The sequence below is a fragment of the Amblyraja radiata genome, chromosome 2 (genome assembly GCF_010909765.2).
Source record: "Amblyraja radiata isolate CabotCenter1 chromosome 2, sAmbRad1.1.pri, whole genome shotgun sequence".
In the NCBI taxonomy this organism is placed as follows: Eukaryota; Metazoa; Chordata; class Chondrichthyes; order Rajiformes; family Rajidae; genus Amblyraja; species Amblyraja radiata.
The window spans coordinates 149,171,052-149,187,453 of record NC_045957.1 but is presented as its reverse complement, the minus strand read 5'-3'; the positions used below and the strand labels follow the sequence as shown (position 1 = coordinate 149,187,453).

At 44.4% G+C, this 16,402-nt stretch overlaps 1 protein-coding gene across 6 annotated transcripts in view; it reads left to right on the top strand.

Annotated features, from left to right (window-relative positions):
- Positions 1 to 16,402, top strand: part of ctnnd2 (catenin delta 2) — a 1,121,748-nt gene that overhangs the window by 443,952 nt on the left and 661,394 nt on the right. Inside the window, exon 1 of one of the 6 annotated variants that reach the window (XM_033017114.1) lies at positions 14,629 to 14,819. The exons of the other annotated variants lie outside the window; for them this stretch is intronic. The gene's annotated coding sequence lies outside the window, so the exon portion shown is untranslated. Of the gene's footprint in view, positions 1 to 14,628; positions 14,820 to 16,402 lie in introns of those variants that run through there. 6 annotated transcript variants of the gene reach the window in all.

Below are 16,402 nucleotides of genomic sequence, written 5' to 3'. Positions count from 1 at the left end.
CTATTCCATGAAGCCCATTAAGGATTTTCTGTTTCAATGAGATTACCTTTCATTATTGCATGGGGGACCACCGTGTGGGGGGGAAGGGGAAGAACAATGGAGGACCCAGCGTGGGGGGAGCCATGTGGGAGGGGGGGGAGAACAAAAGGAGGAGCCGGCCGGCGTGCTTTGTAACTTTGTCAGCTCTGTAGCTGGCTGCTATTTGTGTACATATACAAGCAAAGAATTTCAGTGCCTCGTCACATGTGACAAAACAGTAGTCCATTCCATGATTCTAAACTTGAGCGTACAGGCCCAGTCTTCTTATTCTCTTCATACTGTCAAACCTGCCATCTCCGGAGAACATGGATAAGTGACATTTTGTGGCAGGACCATTCTTCTGACTGCCATGGCTTGATCAATGGTGTTTTATCATTAATGTTTTATTATTATTAATGTTTAGTGTTTGCTGAGTCATTCGTAACTCATGTTGTTACCTGTGGGCGGAGCACCAAGACAAATTCCTTGTATGTGAATACTTGGCCAATAAACTTACTTACTTGCTTACTTACTCAGGAATCAATCCAATGAAACATCACGGTACTCCCCCCATCTTAAATATATCCTTCTTTAGTTAGGGAGACCAGACTTGTACACAATATTCCAGACTCATGCTCACTGGGGATGTATACTTGGAGCAAGGCATCTCTCTATTCTTCTCCAAAAACCCTCTTGTACTGTTTGCTATCTTAATTGTTTGCTATACATGCATGTTAAAATTCAGTGATTTGCATATAAGCATATCCAGGTCAGCCTGAACGACAACACCTTTCATTCTTCTACCATGCAAAAATACACTACTTTTCTATTTCTCCAAAATGACTGAAGGATCAACACAAGCCAAATTCTGGAAATAATTTCCCTGTTTTCCCTGAGAATCTCAACTGAAATATAAAACCCATTACAGCACTTCCAGCAATTCCTAATACAGTAAAACACCCCCCCCCCCTCCTCTCTTCCAGCTTTCTTCCCCTAACCCCCCTCCCAAGCAGTCAGAAGAAGGGTCCTGCCCCAAAATGTCACTTAACCGTGTTCTCCAGAGATGTTCTCCAGAGATGGATTTGAGAGTTAGATAGAGCTCTAGGGGCTAGTGGAGTCAAGGGATATGGGGAGAAGGCAGGTATGGGTTATTGATAGGGGATGATCAGCCATGATCACATGATGACAATGACCACAGGAGGCAGACAACTGGGTCACAGTTAGGAAGGGCAATGGGCAGAGGCAGGGACTGGTGAGTACCCCGGTGGCTGTACACCTTGAAAATAAGTACTCATGTTTGAGTACGGTTGGGGGAGACAACCTACCTGGGGGTAGCGACAGCGGCCGGGCCTCCGGCACAAAGACTGGTCCTGATGCTCAGAAGGGTAAGGAAAAGAAGAGGAGGGCAATTGTAATATGGGACTCTATAGTCAGGGGGTCGGATAGGAGATTCTGTGGACGCAGACAGGAGACCCGGATGGTAGTTTGCCTCCCTGGTGCCAGGGTCAGGGATGTGTCTGAACGTGTCCAAGATATCCTGAAATGGGAGGGAGAGGAGCCTGAGGTTGTGGTACATATTGGTACCAACGACATAGGTAGAAAAAGAGAAGAGGTCCTGAAAGGAGAATTTAGGGAGTTAGGAAGAGAGTTAAGGAGAAGGACTGCAAAGGTAACAAACTCAGGATTACTGCCTGTGCCACGCGACAATGAGAGTAGGAATGGAGCGAGGTGGAGGATAAATGCGTGGCTGAAGGACTGGTGCAGAGGGCAGGGATTCAAGTTTCTGGATCATTGGGTCCTCTTTTGTGGAAGGTGTGACCTGTACAGAAAGGACGGGTTGCACTTGAACTCGAGGGGGACCAATATCCTGGCGGGGAAATTTGCAAAGGCTACTGAGGAGACTTTAAACTAGAACGGTTGGGGGGAGGGACTCAAATTGGGAAAGCTAGCAGTCAGTGTGTGAGGCATGAGGCAGAGAAGGGTAGCACTCTGACCCAAAATGTAGGGGAGAAAGAAGAAAAAGACAATAAATAGAGAATAAGAGGGGGTGGGTTTCTTAAATGTGTATATTTTAATGCTAGGAGCATTGTAAGAAAGGTGGATGAGCTTAGAGCCTGGATTGACACCTGGAAGTATGATGTTGTGGCGATCAGTGAAACATGGTTGCAGGAGGGCTGTGATTGGTAACTAAATATTCCAGGATTTCGTTGCTTCAGGTGTGATAGAATTGGAGGGGCAAGAGGTGGAGGTGTTGCATTGCTAGTCAGGGAAGATATTACAGCAGTGCTTTGGCAGGATAGATTAGAGGGCTCATCTAGGGAGGCTATTTGGGTGGAACTGAGAAATGGGAAAGGGGTAGCAACACTTATAGGGGTGTATTATAGACCGCCAAATGGGGAGCGAGAATTGGAAGAGCAAATATGTAAGGAGATCGCAGATATTAGTAGTAAGCACAAGGTAGTGATTGTGGGAGATTTCAATTTTCCACACATAGACTGGGAAACACATTCTGTAAATGGGCTGGATGGTTTGGAGTTTGTAAAATGTGTGCAGGATAGTTTTTTGCAGCAATACATACAGGTACCTACTAGAGAAGGGGCGGTGCTGGACCTCCTGTTAGGAAATGAGACGGGTCAGGTGGCAGAGGTATGCGTTGGGGAACAGTTCGGGTCCAGTGATCACAATACCATTAGTTTCAATATAATTATGGAGAGGGTCAGATCTGGACCTAGGGTTGAGATTTTTGATTGGAGAAAGGCTAACTTTGAGGAGATACGAAAGGATTTAAAAGGAGTAAATTGGGACATTTTGTTTTATGGGAAAGATTTGGAAGAGAAATGGAGGACATTTAAAGGTGAAATTTTAAGAGTACAGAATCTTTATGTCCCTGTTCGGTTGAAAGGAAATAGTAAAAATTGGAAAGAGCTATGGTTTTCAAGGGAAATTGGACACTTGGTTCGGAAAAAGAGAGAGATCTAAAATAATTATAGGCAGCATGGAGTAAATGAGGTGCTTGAGGAGTATAAAGAATGTAAAAAGAATCTTAAGAAAGAAATTAGAAAAGCTAAAAGAAGATATGAGGTTGCTTTGGCAAGTAAGGTGAAAGTAAATCCAAAGGGTTTCTACAGCTATATTAATAGCAAAAGGATAACGAGGGATAAAATTGGTCCATTAGAGAGTCAGAGTGGACAGCTATCTGCAGAGCCAAAAGAGATGGGGGGAAGATATTGAACAATTTATTTTCTTCGCTATTCACCAAGGAGAAGGATATTGAATTATGTGAGGTAAGGGAAACAAGTAGAGTAGCTATGGAAGCTATGAGATTCAAAGAAGAGGAAGTACTGACACTTTTGAGAAATATAAAAGTGGATAAGTCTCCAAGTCCGGACAAGATATTCCCTAGGACATTGAGGGAAGTTAGTGTAGAAATAGCAGGGGCTATGACAGAAATATTTCAAATGTCATTAGAAACGGGAATAGTGCTGGAGGATTGGCGTACTGCGCATGTTGTTCCATTGTTTAAAAAAGGTCCTAAGAGTAAACCTAGCAATTATAGACCTGTTAGTTTGACGTCAGTGGTGGGCAAATTAATGGAAAGGATACTTAGAGATAATATATATAAGCATCTGGATAAACAGGGTCTGATTAGGAACAGTCAACATGGATTGTGCCTTAGTCATGTTTGACTAATCTTGAATTTTTTGAAGAGGTTACTCGGGAAATTGATGAGGGTAAAGCAGTGGATGTTGTATATATGGACTTCAGTAAGGCCTTTGACAAGGTTCCTCATGGAAGATTGGTTAAGAAGGTTCAATTGTTGGGTATTAATGGTGGAGTAGCAAGATGGATTCAACAGTGGCTGAATGGGAGATGCCAGAGAGTAATGGTGGATGGCTGTTTGTCAGGTTGGAGGCCAGTGACTAGTGGGGTGCCACAGGGATCTGTGTTGGGTCCACTGTTGTTTGTCATGTACATCAATGATCTGGATGATGGTGTGGTAAATTGGATTAGTAAATATGCAGATGATACTAAGATAGGTGGTGTTGTGGGTAATGAAGTAGATTTTCAAAGTCTACAGAGAGATTTATGCCAGTTGGAAGAGTGGGCTGAAAGATGGCAGATGGAGTTTAATGCTGATAAGTGTGAGGTGCTACATCTTGGTAGGACAAATCAAAATAGGATGTACATGGTAAATGGTAGGGAATTGAAGAATGCAGTTGAACAGAGGGATCTGGGAATAACTGTGCACAGTTCCCTGAAGGTGGAATCTCATGTAGATAGAGTGGTAAAGAAAGCTTTTGGTGTGCTGGCCTTTATAAATCAGAGCATTGAGTATAGAAGTTGGGATGTAATGTTAAAATTGTACAAGGCATTGGTGAGGCCAATTCTGGAGTATGGTGTACAATTTTGGTTGCCTAATTATAGGAAGGATGTCAACAAAATAGAGAGAGTACAGAGGAGATTTACTAGAATGTTGCCTGGGTTTCAGTAACTAAGTTACAGAGAAAGGTTGAAGTTAGGTCTTTATTCTTTGGAGCGCAGAAGGTTAAGGGGGGACTTGATAGAGGTCTTTAAAATGATGAGAGGGATAGACAGAGTTGACGTGGATAAGCTTTTCCCACTGAGAGTAGGGAAGCTTCAAACAAGAGGACATGACTTGAGAATTAAGGGACAGAAGTTTAGGGGTAACATGAGGGGGAACTTCTTTATGTAGGAAGATTGCTCCCGATGTTGGGGAAGTCCAGGACAAGGGGTCACAGCTTAAGGATAAGGGGTAAATCCTTTAAAACCGAGATGAGAAGAACTTTTTTCACACAGAGAGTGGTGAATCTCTGGAACTCCCTGCCACAGAGGGTAGTCGAGGCCAGTTCATTGGCTATATTTAAGAGGGAGTTAGATGTGGCCCTTGTGGCTAAGGGGATCAGAGGGTATGGAGAGAAGGCAGGTACGGGATACTGAGTTGGATGATCAGCCATGATCATATTGAATGGCGGTGCAGGCTCGAAGGGCCGAATGGCCTACTCCTGCACCTAGTGTCTATGTTTCTATGTTTCTATGTTTACTCAGAGAGTGGTAGCTGTGTGGAATGAGCTTCCAGTGAAGGTGGTGGAGGCAGGTTCGATTTTATCATTTAAAAATAAATTGGATAGTTATATGGACGGGAAAGGAATGGAGGGTTATGGTCTGAGTGCAGGTAGATGGGACTAGGGGAGAATACGTGTTTGGCACGGACTAGAAGGGTCGAGATGGCCTGTTTCCGTGCTGTAATTGTTATATGGTTATATGGTTATATGAATGGCGGTGCTGGCTCGAAGGGCCGAATGGCCACCTCCTGCACCTATTTTCTATGTTTCTATGTTGTCTGACCTGCTGAGTTACCCCAGTACTTTGTGTCTTTTTTCTTTTGTAAACCAGCATCTGCAGTTCCTTGTATCTGCCTTTGGGGATATTAGGGCATGGATTCAAAGCTTGGTGACAGAGATATTTTAATGGATGGAAGAATTCCAGGGTTCTGGACTGTGGCAAGTGAGAGCTTAGCTGCTAATGCTGGAATTAAGAAATTCAAAGCACAAGAGGGCTGAATTGGAGTGTGCGGGAGAACACTCTGTTTTAAATGGTTTAAATTAACATTTTTGTAATTACTCTATGAGCCCAATCAAAGCGCAGAGTGGATTGCAACGGAAGCATGATGGGAGCTGCTGTGTTGTGCACTCTGTCTGATTTCAGCCCCCTAGGATTCGCTGGCATGGTTACTGCTGTAAATCTCTTCAGCTGACAAAAGTGATTGTGACTGCAAGAATGTCAGCTTCACCCCCAAGAGAGACTTTGTGAACAACTAATGAAGGCATTCAAATGCATAAAAGAGAATTTTACAGGGAAGTTTTATTGTTGTGAATTTGCAGAAAAAAGTTACAAGGTTATTTTCAGCAATTTATTTTAACCAGTACTAAGTACTTTAAAAAGTACAGGTACTAAGCTCTCCGGTTTGAAAAAAAACCCCAATGTTGATGATTAAGTGATGATTGACTTTTTTTGTTATTGTTTATTTTCGTCATCACCCATTTGTTCTTTTCAAATTCTGTACCTGCTGAGTGCCGATTTGTGAATATGGAATGAGTGGGGTTAGGTTAGGTAAGAGGGAGGTGCAGCGAGACCTGGGCGTCCTTGTACACCGGTCACTGAAAGTTGGCTTACAGGTACATCAGGCAATGAAGAAAGCTAATGGAATGTTGGCCTTCATAACAAGAGGATTTCAGTATAGGAGTAAAGAGGATCTTCTGCAGTTGTATCGGGCTCTGGTGAGACCACATCTGGAGTATTATGTACAGTTTTGGTCTCCTAATTTGATGAAGGACATCCTTGTGATTGAGGCAGTGTAGCGTAGGTTCACGAGATTGATTCCTGGGATGGCGGGACTGTCATATGAGGAAAGATTGAAAAGACTAGGCTTGTATTCACTGGAGTTTAGACACATATAAAATTATAAAAGGACTGGACAAGCTAGATGCAGGAGAAATGTTCCCAATGTGGGGCGAGTCCAGAACCAGGGGCCACAGGGTTTGGAATAAAGGGGAGGTCATTTAAGACTGAGGTGAGAAAAAACTTTTTCACCCAGAGAGTTGTGAATTTATGGAATTCCCTGCCACAGAGGGCAGTGGAGGCCAAGTCACTGGATGGATTTAAGAGAGAGTTAGATAGAGCTCTAGGGGCTAGTGGAGTCAAGGGATATGGGGAGAAGGCAGGCACGGGTTATTGATAGTGGATGAACAGCCATGATCACAATGAATGGCAGTGTTGGCTCGAAGTGCCGAATGGCCTCCTCCTGCACCTATTTTCTATGTTTCTATGAGTGCCAGTCAAGAAGCATGACAATCAGAATTTGTAACATTAAATAAAGGCATTTGAAATATGACTCGTCATGAAATGCATGCTGTCATGCTGCTTTTATATAATTAATTGAATTCCTATAGTATTACTCCCAAGCCTTAGTAATATACGGTACGATACTAGGGTGAAACTAGATCTAGGGAGATGTCTAAAACTTAGCAAGATGAAGATCTTGATATTTGGTGTAAATGTAATTTTAATAATTGGAATAGAAGCATAAAAAGGTACTGGCATTATGAATCGGGCAGATTATCTACATTATTCATGCCGTGTATAAAAGGTATTTTGTAGTTCTAACTGGGAACACAATAGGCATAACTGCTATAAAACACCTTGCCTCTCTTGGGAGTTTGACGCCAAGTAAAAAAAGCATTAATCTGCAATGTTGTGCTCTTAATAGATACATTAAGTTTATGTTCCCCTTTTTTCACCACTTAGTCAAATAGGTTTATACTTTCTTGCAGACTAAGAACAGTACTTGACACACATCTTCAGAAATGTCTCTGAATAGTCATGGCTTATGGATCAGGTTTTGTCATTGTTTGTTGACACTCTTTTTAGGCTTGGCTTTCTTTCTGACTTGAAAATTAAGCAAGGGATGGAATAAATGTGAAACTTTGCCAGACTCATTGAACCTTTATCCCATCATTGTATGAAGAAGAGTTTTTGAAAGAAAATCATTGCACTTGACATTCTGGTTTAGGCCTCGGTATAATTGGTGATACTCAAGCAAAGAGATGAATGTGAAAACATAGAAAATACTTATTTATATGAATAAGGTTAATTGTGATGAGAAATATGTTGAAGGTGGTGTATTACCTAAAAAATACATTTAGACCAGTCTGAGTAGAAGGTACATGGCAGAACTTCTTCAGAAGTATTTTTAATATTCTGATTGGTTACATTTCCAGGTATCTAATTGGTAACATAATCATTTTAGGAGACTGGTCCACGTGTCCAATTACTGGTCCAGTTCCAATCACAATCACAATGCACTAATAACGTGCAGGAACAGGCTCTTCAGCCCACCATGTCTGTGCAAAACATAAAACTAATCTCATTTGCCTGTGCATGATCCATGTCCCACCCTCCCCTGCCCGTGCATGTGGCTGTCTAAATGCCTCTTAATGTTTGCTATCACATCTGCTTCCACTATCTCCCCTTGCAAGCCGCATGTTCCAGCCACTACCACCATATGCATGTGTGTGTAAAGAAAGAACCTCCAAAATCTCCTTTCAACTTTTCCTAATGCCCTCTCTGTTGACAGGGGGGTGACAAATTGGGAGTATAAGGATGGAGTTAAAGGGGAAGAGAGTACAGGGAAAGTTACGAAAGACACCCGAATTAATGGGACAGAAAGTTCAAGAAGGGATAAGATAGTAAGGTCAGGTGAAATAGGGACCGGTGGGAGAGGGGAGGTGAATACCGAATTAAAAGTGTTGTATATGAATGAGCGAAGTATGACATAAGTGGATGACCTTGAGGCTCAGTTAGAAATTGTTAAGTATGATGTTGTGGGAATTACAGAGACATGGCTGCAAGGGGACCAGGGTTGGGAACTGAATATTCAGGGCTATACATCCTATCGAAAAGACAGACAGGTGGGCAGAGGGGGTGGGGTGGCTCTGTTGGTAAGGAATGAAATTCAGTCCCTTGCGAAGGGGTGACATCGAATAGAAACATAGAAAATAGGTGCAGGAGTAGGCCATTTGGCCCTTCGAGCCTGCACCGCCATTCAATATGATCATGGCTGATCATCCAACTCAGTATCCTGTACCTGCCTTCTCGCCACACCCCCTGATCCCTTTAGCCACAAGGGCCACATCTAACTCTCTATTAAATATAGCCAATGAACTGGCCTCAACTACATTCTGTGGCAGAGAATTCCAGAGATTCACCACTCTCTGTGTAACAAAAAAATAATAATCAGAAGGCGTAGATCACTAATGGGAGTTATCTACAGGCCCCCAAACAGTAGTCTGGATATAGGATGCAAGTTGCATCAGAAGTTAAAATTAGCATGTAACAAAGGTAATGCTAATGGTAATGGGATATTTCAAATGCAATTAGACTGGGAAAATCAGGTTGGTACTGGACTCCAAGAAAGGGAGTTTGTAGAGTGTCTCTGAGATGGGTCATTAGAGCAGCTTGTACTGGAGCCGACCAGGGAGAAGGCAATTCTGGATATAGTGTTGTGTAATGAACCGGATTTGATAAGGGAACTCAAGGTAAAGGAACCATTGGGAGGTAGTGGCCATAATATGATAAGTTTTAATCTGCAATTTGAGAGGGAGAAGGTAACATTGGAAGTGTCAGTATTGCAGATGAATAAAGGGGACTATGGAGACATGAGGGAGGGGCTGGCCAAAGTTGAGTGGGAAGGGATCCTAGCAGGGATGATGGTGGAACAGCAATGGCACAACAGCAGTGAAGAAAGCTAATGGCATGTTGACCTCCATAACGAGAGGAGTTGAGTATAGGAGCAAAGAGGTCTTTCTTCAGTTGTACAGGTACCTGGTGAGACCACACAAGGAGTTTGGTGTGCAGTTTTGGTATCCAAATTGGAGGAAGGATATTCTTGCTATTGAGGGAGTGCAGCATAGGTTCACGAGGTTAATTCCCGGGATGGGGGGACTGTCATATGATGAAAGAATGGCTTGTATTCACTGGAATTTAGGATGAGAGGGGATCATATAGAAACATATTAAGTTATTAAGGGATTGGACACATTAGATGCAAGAAACATGTTCCAGATGTTGGGGGAGTCCAGAACCAGGGGTTACAGTTTAAGAATAAGGGATAGGGCATTTAGGACTGAGATGAGGAAAATCTTATTCACATAGAGTTGTGAATTTGTGGAATTCTCCGGCAGTGGAGGCCGACTCACTGGATGCATTCAGAAGAGTGTTAGATAGAGCTCTTAGGGCTAGGAGTATCATGGGGTATGGGGAAAAGGCAGGAACGGGGTACTGGTTGTGGATGACCAGCCATGATCACATTGAATGGTGGTTCTGGCTCAAAGGGCCGAATGGTCTACTCCTGCACCTATTTTCTATGTATCTATGCATCTATGATATTTGGAAAAAAGACTTTATCTATGTCACAATCTTCCTGCATCTAGCCTGTCCAACCCCTTACAAAATTCTTAAGGGGTTGGACAGGCTAGATGCAGGAAGTTTGTTCCCGATGTTGGGGAAGTCCAAAACAAGGGGTCACAGTTTAAGGATAAAGGAGAAATCTTTTAGGACTGAGATGAGAAAAAAACATTTACACAGAGAGTGGTGAATCTGTGGAATTCTCTGCCACAGAATGTAGTTGAGGCCAGTTCATTGGCTATATTTAAGAGGGAGTTAGATGTGGCCCTTGTGGCTAAAGGGATCAGGGGGTATGGAGAGAAGGCAGGTACAGGATACTGAGTTGGATGATCAGCCATGATCATATCGAATGGCGGTGCAGGCTCGAAGGGCTGAATGGCCTACTCCTGCACCTATTTTCTATGTTTCTATGTCACTCAGAATTGTAAATAATTTAATATACTTTCTATGGTGTCTGGGCTCAGCGGTAGAGTTGCAGCCTTACAGCGCCAGAGACCCAGGTTCGATGCTGACTACGGGTGCTGTCTGGATGGAATTTGTACACTCTCCCCGTGACCGCATGGGTTTTCCATGGTTTCCTCCCACACTACAAACCTGTAGGTCAATTGGCTTCGGTAAAAATTGTGAATTTTCCCTAGTGTACGGGGATCACTGGGCGGTGCGGACTCGGTGGGCTGAAGGGTCTATTTCCATGCTGTATTTCTAAACTATACTAAACGGTCACAGCCATCTGATGCTCCTGAGAAAACAATCCAAGTTTATCCAATGACTCATTATAGTCATAATGTTCACCAATCCAGGCAATGTCCAGGTGAATCTCTTCCACACTTTCTATAAAGTTTCCACATTATTCCTGTAAAATTCAAATATCATCTCTTTTGAATTATTTGTAACTCAGGGACTCAAAAACAAAAAAAAGCAAGGTTCCATTAACGTAGTCCCAAAGAGCTAATCATTTAGCTTTGACCAAATATTTGATCAAGGAAGCACGTTTTTCAAGAATGTTTTAAGGATTGACAAAGTGTATTCTCTGGAGATGATCCCAGTACCTGAGCCCTAATCAGCTCAATGATATAGATATCATATAAATGGCGGGGAAGTGAAAAGCAGGAGGCTACATCTAGAGGAACGCAGAGATCAAGAAAGTCTTTAAGGTGAGAGGAATAGAGGGTTAGGAAAGGATGAAGCCATTGAAGAATTTTACAAAATTGGAATTTTTCAAGAGTCTCATGGTATCAAGTAAATAAAGCTGTTTTTTCACGATGAGTGTGTGACCTACTCCTGGTTAGACATCCTCTGTGACCTGTGTACAGACTTTAGCCTTTCAGCTCACCAAAACTCCAATAGTGCATACCTCTTTGAGAGCCATCTGATATGTTCCATATTTTTGTTTGTATCTATGGCATTATAGGGAGAGGCAGCATGGCAGCAGCTTTGGCCCATCATCGATCACGCATTTAGAGTATTCGTATATTAACCCCAATGTTTTCATTCTCATCAACTGTTCCCAAGTTCTACTACCCTCTGCGTGCCGGGAGAAATTAACCTAACAATGTGTCGCCATCTTTGGGATGTGGGAGAAATCGGAGCACCTCGGGGAAATCCACATGGTCACAGGTTGGACGTGCAAACTCCACACAGACAGAACCGGAGATCAGGAATGAACCCTGGCTTGTGGCACTGTGAGGCAGAGGCTTTACCCCCCTGTGCCACATTTATGCCTTTTTTAATGGTTCTTTCTTTCAGCAATCATTGTGAGTATAACTAATGGATTCTGCTTTAACAATGGTTAATGTGGAAGTGGTCCATTTAGAAGCTTTCACTCCCAATTCATCTTTAAATTTCTCCTTGCGGTACCACTATTTTCATAAGTTCAGGGTAACAAGGGATACAAGTAAACTGAAGAAGAATGGTCTGCTGGAGCTGCTAACTCACAGTGCCAGAAACCCAGGTTTCAGTTTAGTTTATTGTCACGTATACCGAGGTACAGTGAAAACATTTTGCTGTGCGCTATCCGCTCAATAGAAAGACAATACATGATTCATGATACATGATACATGATTCCAATCAAGCCGTTTACAGTGGGATTCATAAGTTGTAGGAGCAAAATTAGGCTATTCGGCTCATCAAGTCTGCTCCGCCATTGGCAAACATGGCTGATATATCGAAGGTACACAAAAATGCTGGAGAAACTCAACGGGTGCAGCAGCATCTATGGAGCGAAGGAAATAGGCAACGTTTCGGCCCGAAACGTTGCCTATTTTCTTCGCTCCATAGATGCTGCTGCACCCGCTGAGTTTCTCCAGCATTTTTGTCTACCTTCGATTTTCCAGCATCTGCAGTTCCTTCTTAAACACAATGGCTGATCTATCTTTCTCTCTCTACCCCATTCTCCTGCCTTCTCCACCTAATCCCTGACATATTTAGCATATTATAACTCTCCTTCGTTTGTCGATTATCACTTCACCATTGTGTGATCTTGTGGAGCCTCAGCCCACACAATGTATTATATACAGTTGAACCCGTTAATGTGGTTGCTGGACACAGAATGCTGGAGTAACTCAGCGGGACAGGCAGCATCTCTGGATAGAAGGAATGGGTGACATTTTGGGTCGAGACCCTTCTTCAGACTGAGTCAGGGGAGAGTGAGCCACTAAGAAAAGGAAGGGTAGGGTGTGAAAATGAGACATCAAGAGAGATGGAGGTCCAGGGAAATGTATAGATCATTGTTAGCTGGGAAAAGGTGACAACGAAGCAAACACAGATAAAATATAATTGGGGCCAGTCAGACTTGTCGGAAAACTGAGAGAGGGAAAGCAAGGGTTACTTGAAGTTAGAGACGTCAATATTCATACCGCTGGGGTGTAAGTACAGGATACTGAGTTGGATGATCAGCCATGATCATATTGAATGGCGGTGCAGGATCGAAGGGCCGAATGGCCTACACCTGCACCTAATTTTTATGTTTCTATGTAAGCTGCCCAAGCGAAATATGAGGTGCTGTTCTTACAATCTCTCACTCTGACAATGGAGGAGGCCCAGGACAGAAAGGTTGGTGTGGGAATGCAAGGGGTAGTTAAAGTGTTTAGCAACCGGGAGGTCAGCTAGGTTGTTTAGGCAGATGCTCAGGAGGTGTTGAGCTTGCTGCCCATTGAACTCCTCCAGCCGTATCTGTTCCAGCGGGTGCCAGCAGGTGGCAGCCGTTCACCCTCCAGAGGCGCTGTAGTAATCGACTAGTATTGCCCAGTTTATCATTGTTTTTCCTCCTATCCAGGGAGAAGTCTGACTCCCATCTGTCTCCCGCCAATCCCCAGTGCCCCCCACCCCACCCCACCCCGGGTATCCCGTTGTGCTTTATGTTCCATCCAATCCATCTGGCAACAGTTCTCCACTTACCTTGCAGCCTCTCACTGCCCCAGTACTGCCTCTAATTACAGCTGTGTAAAGTAATCCTGCATCCATAACTTCTGCCACCCTCTCCTCCTCCTCCTCCTCCTCATCCTCCTCTCAGCTCTCACTCCCCCCCCCCCCCCCCCCCCTCTCCCTGGGGGAGGAATTATTTTGCAAGGAAAGGCCATCCAAACCTTGCCTGTGTCCTCCTTTAAAGATGGCCTCAAGTTCATTCTCACGACATGCCAGGTACACACATGACGTGTTTTATTCTCCTTCTTGGTTTCTTGGTCCTCCAAAATATTCCAAATGGAATTTAAACAGGAGGTTTTACCAATGAAGGGGAATGTTGACGCATCTTGGACGGGGGGGAGAGGGTGAAGTTTACAAATGTGTGTGTATATATATATATATATATATATACAAGGTGATGTGAACTGAGTCGGGAACTAGATGCAAGTGCATGCTGACAGCTACAGGCGGCTGGGTTTAGACGGGCAGACTCGCAGACACAGTAAGTACCATTTACAGCGGCAGCCTTGTCGACTGGCTTGTGTGCCGACAATTGTAACTGCTGGCTGTCACAATAGAGTTAGATTATAGCCAGAGAGACGGGACGAGTTCCCACCGGGACCAGATGGCCGTGGTACATAGTTGTGATGTTCACGCTGATAGAGCACCCACCCACCCCACCCCACATCTCTGTCCTGCCCTTGTCACCTTGCATTTGCAGCCGCTATTTTCTCTTGTTTCTGTGCAGAGATCATCACGTCTGTGTGGGTGGGAGTTGTGGGGAGAGGGGGGTGGATATTGTTGGGGAGGGGTGCAGGGAGGCGGGTGCATACATACGCTTGGCTGGCAGGGACGATGCTACGCCGTCCTTTCAGTCTGAGACTAGCCACGGACTGGGCGGCGGGAGCAGCCGGACACCGCCCCCTCGCTACCTGAAGCCCAGGCGCCGCTCGCCCGCTTGGATCCCGCCCTCTGATGCTCCACCGGGAGGGGGGGAGGAGGCGAAGGGAGAAAGTCGACCTTCCTTCTCGTGGATTATCAATGTAAAGGGTGAGTGAGAGATCCTTGCATTGAATCCTGCCGGGGGGCTGCCTCCTGCAAAAGTGACAATGGTCTGAGCACTTGCCTTCCGCACCGGGATCAAACTGTGACTCCTCCACAAGTGGGTCCCACCCCTGGCGACCAGTGGGCGACCAGTGGCGACCAGTGGGCGACTGCACCCCCCCAGGCTCACTGTGCCGGCCGGCCGGCCCTGCGAGCTGTGACTCCAGTCTATAGTGGTGAACAGTGAAGGGATGGAAGTTGAGGAGGGACCCGACAGCCCACGCCATCCCGACCTAGAAGGAACCCGTGTTGTCTATCAGATGGCTCTGCAATGTCACTGAGGTCCAGCGGCACTTCATCTCCTGCTTCCAGGTGACGGGCTCCTCACAGAGGGAGGAAGGGGAGGGGGAGGGGGGGGGGGGGGAGTACTTGAAATGTGTGAGTAGAGAGAAAGGCATTAGATTTCTTCCAGTGTTAAAGGCTGATTTCTGATTGTGAAAATAAAAACGAGTACAGCTATATACATATAAAACCATATTCATTGTCTGAGAAAGGGTGTGGACCCGAAACGTCACCCATTCCTTCTCTCCAGTGATGCTGCCTGTCCCTCTGAGTTACTCCAGCGTTTTTGTGTCTATCTTCGATTTAAACCAGCAACTACAGGGGTTCCTCCCGACACCTTCATTGTACTGACTGCGTTGAAAATTGCAACCGGGTATCAGTTTCCCTTCATGTGCTACTGGGTGAAAACTTCTGTCAACTCCACTCACTCCTAAATCACTCTCCATTCCCTGGCCCTCTGTTTCGCAGTTTCCACAGCTGCCTCACTCCGTCCTTTGCTTTCTCTCTTTAACCTCTCTCTGTATCATCTTTTATCCAAGATGGATGGTAAATGGGAATGTGGCTGCATTTCCCCACCGCACAGAAGCAATCAAATGAATGGCAAGTTTTAGTGATGTTATATTGACCAGAACTAAACAATAATACGCCCACTAATATTTAAATGAAGCAAAGGGATCTTGGCTATCCACCAGAGGATTAGTGAAATCTTTGCACAGTTTTTCACCCAAAATAAGCATTTTCCAAAATGAATGTCCAGAATACTTCTAAACTTCTATACCTCTGAGTATGGTCATGTTGCAGTTTTATAAGATGTTGGTGAGGCTGCACTTATAGTATTGTGTTTAGTTCTGGGCACCAGATGTTGTCAAGCAGGAAAGGGTGCAGAGAGGATTTACGAGGATGTTGCCAGGACTCGAGGGTCTGAGCTATAGGAGGAGGTTGAACAGGCTAGGACTCTGTACCTTGGAGTGCAGGAGGATGAGGGGTGATCTTATAGAGGTGTATAAAATCATGAAATGAATAGATCGGATAAATGCACAGAGTCTCTTGTCCAGCATAGGGTAATTGATAACAAGAGAGCATAGGTTTAAGGTGACAGGGGAAAGACTTAAGGGGAACCTGAGGGATAACTTTTTCACACTTCTTCTGCAGTTGTATAGGGCTCTGGTGAGACCACATCTGGAGTATTGTGTACAGTTTTGGTCTCCTAATTTGAGGAAGGACATCCTTGTGATTGAGGCAGTGCAGCGTAGGTTCACGAGATTGATCCCTGGGATGGCGGGACTGTCATATGAGGAAAGATTGAAAAGACTAGGCTTGTATTCACTGGAGTTTAGAAGGATGAGGGGGGTTCGTATAGAAACATATACAATTATAAAAGGACTGGACAAGCTAGATGCAGGAAAAATGTTCCCAATGTTGGGTGAGTCCAGAACCAGGGGCCACAGTCTTAGAATAAAGGGGAGGTTATTTAAGACTGAGGTGAGAAAAAACGTTTTCACCTAGAGAGTTGTGAATTTATGGAATTCCCTGCCACAGAGGGCAGTGGAGGCCAAGTCACTGGATGGATTTAAGAGAGAGTTAGATAGAGCTCTCAGGGCTAGTGGAGTCAA